At 40.9% G+C, this 6,127-nt stretch overlaps 1 protein-coding gene across 14 annotated transcripts in view; it reads right to left on the bottom strand.

Annotated features, from left to right (window-relative positions):
• LOC109485464 (zinc finger MIZ domain-containing protein 1-like) overlaps positions 1 to 6,127 on the bottom strand; it is a 133,998-nt gene that overhangs the window by 104,418 nt on the left and 23,453 nt on the right. For 11 of the 14 annotated variants that reach the window (XM_019789067.1, XM_019789077.1, XM_019789074.1 and 8 more), the window contains exon 2: positions 4,580 to 4,714. The gene's annotated coding sequence lies outside the window, so the exon portion shown is untranslated. Of the gene's footprint in view, positions 1 to 4,579; positions 4,796 to 4,881; positions 4,902 to 5,075; positions 5,149 to 6,127 lie in introns of those variants that run through there. The other 3 variants (XM_019789069.1, XM_019789072.1, XM_019789068.1) reach the window with 3 other exon arrangements.

The following is a 6,127-nucleotide window of genomic DNA, read 5'->3' as shown; positions in this document are numbered from 1 at the left end:
GTACGTTCTGCCGGCGTGCTAGGTCTGCCTAACACTTGTAGGGTCGAGAAGAGAGTGGGATGTTGTTGTTGAAGCGAGGCGTTACATCTGGCACAGACAGGGCTGGGCTCAGCTGCCAAACTGCCACAGTTAAAGAGCCTCACCAAAGAAATTTGCATACAAGCCAGTCACGGGCCAAGTAAATACAAACAGCAGCGAGCTTCTGCTGACTGGCAGGAGGGCATACAACTGTCACACTGTGCACCAACCTTGTTGCAGCAGTTAAACCAAGGGTCCAGGGTTCAAGTCTCATTCCTGTACCCTTCGAGTATGTCTAACTTTTGTGTACTGCTCATGGATTATGACCTGATAGATGAGTTCAACAACTTGACAGTGTGATCTGGCAGGTGGAATTATTCTTACAAAGACAGAATTGTTTTCTTTGTGCAAACAAATTTATTTGTAATTTTACTTCCATCTGTAACCTAAAAAAATGAGAACTTAGAAAACCTAAGTATCGCTGAAAAATTATAGATGTAGCAGTAAAGTTGTTATGACAGAAATGCAAGAAAGATCTTTATATTTAGAGCAGTTATGACAAAAATGAAGAATACATGTATGCAGAGAAGAACCTTCTGTCGCTTTCAAAAACATGTTAAATTGTGTGGTACATTTGGCAACAAGTTGAAATATAAGGCCAAAACTTTAAAAGGTCATTCAGGTCATTAGATTTTCCAAATTCTCAGTTTCCTACTGTTGCTCTGATATGTACATCTACACAGTAGATCCCAGTTTACTGATTTCTTTCTTGCCTTCAGGAATATAATCCATCCTGTATCCTTAGCTGTGTTTCTTGATTGAAACTGTCAGAGATAAATGATCTACTTCACAAATAAAATCTCGCCAGCTTCAACTTCAGGCTCCCCCATTTGAATTATTGATTTCTGTATCAAAGCGCATCAAATCAGCTGGTATCTCAATCATAACATAACTTTCCCTGTTTTCTAATAAGGGAGTTTTGTGAGATAATGACAGAGGACTAAGATCCAAGGTCGAGATAAGGCAGTAGTTAAAAAGTAAATCAGTATTTTCACTTGTATGCAAGATTTTAATATACCCTTTAGCAGGTGTAGTACTATAGGGCTACTACAAATGTACCCAAAATTTCAGAGGTTGGCCTAGAATTTTCTAAATCGAGAAGTAAGTCTAGAACCCTGAGGGCATAAGAAAGCAATGATACAGGTTAAAATTAAATTTTCCTTGAGCCTTCTTTTATCTTTTTCGTTGTCTTTGTTCTAAAAATATGTTATAGCAAATTCATGCCCAAAGACTAACTGCAAGTAGGTGATACGGGGAATGACAGAAATTGCAAGCAGTGTATGAAACAAACATAGGAAACAAGTGGTTAACCATACAAAATGTAACTGTCTAAAATTCTTCAGTAGAACTAGAACTGAGTTGTCTGTTTTTAGAGACGAGAGGGCTACAGTCACTTTTGGCAGGTCTGTGTTAAGCTGTGGGACAATGTGTAATTAATATTGGGTTCAAGATATTTGTCGCGTTAACACCCTGGCATCAACAAAGGGTTGAATAGACAGCAACACCTCAGTCTATGCTAAAGGTAATAAATAAAGCTGGGAAAGGGGAGGCCAGTGCTACTAAATAAACTTGTAATCCATATTTCACAACAATGGTAAGACCATACTAATTTGATTCGTTGGCTATCGGATTTTTGTCCGGATTTTGAAACAAAATAAAAATAAAAACAGGCTGTCCTGTTTTTTTGTGTTTTTTTTTTCTTCTTCAAAATTTCCGGAGAAAGTCTTGGTAACTGGTTTATTTAGGACGAAATCCAAAATCTACGCCCAACATTCTCCAAATAAGAAATGGCAAAAATGGATCTCTTCAAAAGTCAAGATATACTGAGCACAGCAGCTCTTTCAAAATAGATCCCCTCCAAGTCATATCATAGTCATATTCACGTTAAAATGGTCAGGCACCCTCTCCTCCATATATTCTGGCTCTCAAATTGCCACTCCTTCCCTACCAATTATTCCTTACTGAGTACCCTAAGTAGTTGTCCGATGGTCTCCAATAGCTGCTGACAGCGCTCGTTTAGGTGCCATTGGCAGACAATTTATTGGCACATGACAGGCATGTGCCAGAAAGAAAATGTCAAAACTACACCATTACACGGATTACCCACATGGTAAAGCTGGTATGAATAACAAGTTCCTGACTGAAAACTCTCGTCTGAATGTAAATGCCAGGCCATCGAAACAACTTCTTTTCTTCAAGTTCAACCCTCAAATAACAAATCAAAATTTCTAACAGGTAGTCATTGTAAGTCATGCTGAAGTAAAGCATCTACTGCTTTTCAAACAGCATGATGCTTTTTCTAGTAGCTATACATGTGCAATGTCGATTCACTATGCCTCTTACAGGTACGAGCTTGAAATAACAAAGTAGTCAAACAGAGATAGTAACTGATTCTGACTGAGCAGCATTGTAGAATAGAAATACACTGTGATTTCTAGAGATTGGGATAAATGGGAGCAAAATTTCTCCCATTGCTGTCATACTGGCATACTGTATGAGTATATAACAACAGAATACTATAGTATACAGGGGTTTTTCTAGAAAAATTTGGCATGAGGGAGCAGTATCATGGCGAGGGAGCGAAGCGACCGAGGGGGGTTGGTGCGGAAGGGGGTCCCCCCTTCCGCCATATGAAGCCTTTGAAAATTTGAAGTTGAAATGGGACATTTTGAGGCTACTTGAGGGGGAAAATTTGAACTTTTAATAACCTCAATACCTTTCCCAAATTTCTATTCATGCATTGCACATTTCCCTTATAAAATATAAGTACAATCAACAGTACACACAATCTGCAAATCACCCTTTATACACTTATACAATTAGTGATCAATGTTACTAGTAGCTCCAGATGACAACATTGGGTTTGCCACAAGCTGAAACCTTTCCCATGGCACAATTGCAACACATTCATCCAAGCTGCTACAAACTCAGGTCATGTTTCACTTCAGAGCCTGTTCTATAGTATGCAAATGAAGGAGGTCTAGCTACATTTCTTTGAGCAAGTTCTCAATGAACATTGTTTATTCCATTCAAAATTTTACTACTAGAGCTAAATTTTCAAGTTTGTGATAAGATTTTGGAATTTTTATGAGAGTAACATAGTTTGTAATGCTAGAATTTATTGTTCTGTGGTGTTGTTTTTGTATTTTTACTGGAAAAAGGTCATTTTGAAAAAGACTTAGACTTCAATCTGAAAATTGATATGAGGGCGCTGGTTTGTTACATGAGGGCGCTGCGCCCTTGTTCCCCTGTTCAGAAAAACCCCTGGTATACAGAAACAGGAAAATTGGTGCCGACTTTGACCACATCTTATGAATGACCAGTAATGTAAATAAACAAGAAAAATACACTGTGATTACCAGAGATTAATTGTAAAATGTCTTCCATTGCTGTCATACTGGCATACTGTATGAATATACAACAGAATACTATAGTCAAACAGAAACAGGAAAATTGGTACTGACTTATATTATGAATGACCAGTAAAAGAGTAATGTAAATAAACAAGAAAAATACACTGTGATTACCAGAGATTGATTGATTGTAAAATTTCTCCCATTGCTGTCATGCTGGCATGATGATAACTTTCTCCTCCCCATCCCAGAGTCATCTCTCTCTGTCAACACAAGATCCCCCCATCCCTCTTCCACCTGATTATTTTGAAACGCAATTCCCGCAATTCCTCTGGTAGGAATACCGCAGATTCCAGAAGAAAAGATGCCAAAATGTGGCCAACACTTCACACCATCCCTGTATCTACTTGTGTACATGCTTTACTTGCTGACCTACACTACAGTGCTATAACGCTCACCGGCATCCCTGTCTCCAGTCACAACAAGCTCTAAAACTCTCTCAATGAGGCTGTTGATTTTACACCGAGTGGGTAAACAAGACTGACCCTAGTGGAAAAAGAGCTGTAGAACTAACCCCGACAATAACTCTGAGAAACTGGCCATATGCAGGGGCCATATGCAGAGAGAATTCCTCATCCCCTTTACAGGATTAATATGAATGGCAAGTGCACATTGAACAACATCCCCCCAGTCTGTCAGGGCCTTGGATGTTATATGCTCAAGCTGGGCTGGGGAGTGTATAGCTCGTGTGCATACCACTGGCTGACCCCTACTCATACAGTGCCCTTTCTCCCCTCCTCACAATCCCAGTCTATTGACTGCTGGGGGATGTTTACCCTCATTTGCAAGTCTAATAAACTAGGCTGGCCCTGCCTGCCTGTACCCCAGGGGAAATGGGGGGAAATCTGAAAAAAGATTGCACTTCAATTACAGAGAATTACCAACAATCCCCCCTCTTGACATCCACACACACTGGGAGAGCAGCGGACGTCCACTGCTTGTGTTACAAACATGCCACAGTGGACACAGTGGCAGGGAAGGTGGCACTAGCAGACGACAGGTCACACTACTCTCATCAGCTGCAGGCAGTCAACTGATGGGCTACATTCAACAACTCACAAACTATCAGCTGGGGCTGTGGGGCTTACCTTCCTAGCTGTAGCGGTGGTGAGTCCACATTTCCGAGTCGGCGGACACACTTTCAGTTACGCTGACGACGGCACCTCTGCTTCCCCTCACCAGCGGATCGGCACCGGGACTGCCAAGTTTGTTGCCTAAAAAACCTGCAAACAAAGGCGGCGAAAATTCAGACACCAAATAGCAGGGTTCACTCCACTGTAGGCAGCACCTCTTGCTCACCCCTCACACATTTGCATACCAATAGCAGCGCTCCCCTTGATTGGACAATATGCTAATTCATTCAAATACTGTACACAAATCATACTCAGACCAAACAAAACCTGGTCCAAACACTGCCGGGCAGGCTGGCACGAGCCTTGCACACTCAACACGTCCCACCCAACAGCACCCGCTACAGTAATCATGCAATACTTTAACAGGATTACGGCTATTTCCCCAGGAGGGGATGGTATGGCAGGCTGGGCCTTTGTGTATGTCTGGCATGATGTATCCCTTACTACATACCAGCCCTGGCTAACTCCTAGGGTTTCACACTAACAAAGGCTCAATCGATCACCACCATTGTCGTACGGAGATATTTCCGCCACAAAAAACCAATAGAGTCGCTGTATGCTAATGAAGGGGCCCCTACCAGCCCTCTATTTGTCTGCACACACGTGGCGACACATGTCAAAGTGTCTTGTGTGTATTCAAATGACCCACACTGATTTAGAGCACTGATTACCATGTAAAAGGGGCTGGGGAGGTAACAGGGCTTCCACAAGCAGAGATAATCGAACTAACCAGGCCACAAAAGCTGGCTCGCAAACTTCTGATCTCCACCCAGGGCCGGAGCTGTGGATTGACCTTCTAAAAGGGCACACACTCTCTGCTCAGCCTTTCCCAGGAGACCTCACAATGACAAGGTATTGTACAGAGGAAAAATATTGTCCACTGCTCCCCTTTGAGAGCTTTTACATGACCTTACATGATAAATGAGACAGTATTGTACTTAAGGACCAGACTGACCAGACAAAGAAGACAACAATAGTGCTGTGATAGGATCTTCGGGGCATTAATAATCCCCGTTGTTCTCGTTATTAAATTGTTTAGATCTTTATTAAGGCACAACAGGACGACTTTCAGCCATGTGATCAGTAAACTTGTTATAACATTGACTTTCAAATTGGGATATAATGGCCTGGGAAATTTGAAAATCAAGTTATCTTCAAGCCTAATTATTGTTTTTCCCTATAAAATTTCACATGTCAACTGTAAGAACAGTAAATTCTATTTCAATATTCACAATTAAGTCATTTCAAATTTATACAAAAAAAAAATTTGTGTCATATTGACAACTTAGTAGAAATCAGGGCTTGAAATACTGGGTGCATGTGCACCTTAGTGCATCCAAATTTGAAACTGTGCACCCAAATTTTTTCTGTGGGTGCACCTGAGTGCACCCAAATATTTCCGTGTTAAATGTATAGTGGTATACAGCATATTCTTAACATCTAAATGTCAGAAAAATAATGAAATCATTGTTGTAGTACTTTTCTTTAGAAATGAGACATTAA

Source organism: Branchiostoma belcheri, unplaced genomic scaffold (assembly GCF_001625305.1).
Source record: "Branchiostoma belcheri isolate BF01 breed outbred unplaced genomic scaffold, Haploidv18h27 scaffold76, whole genome shotgun sequence".
Lineage (NCBI taxonomy): Eukaryota > Metazoa > Chordata > Leptocardii > Amphioxiformes > Branchiostomatidae > Branchiostoma > Branchiostoma belcheri.
Note: the sequence above shows the minus strand (reverse complement) of the source record. Positions and strands in the feature narration are given on the sequence as shown.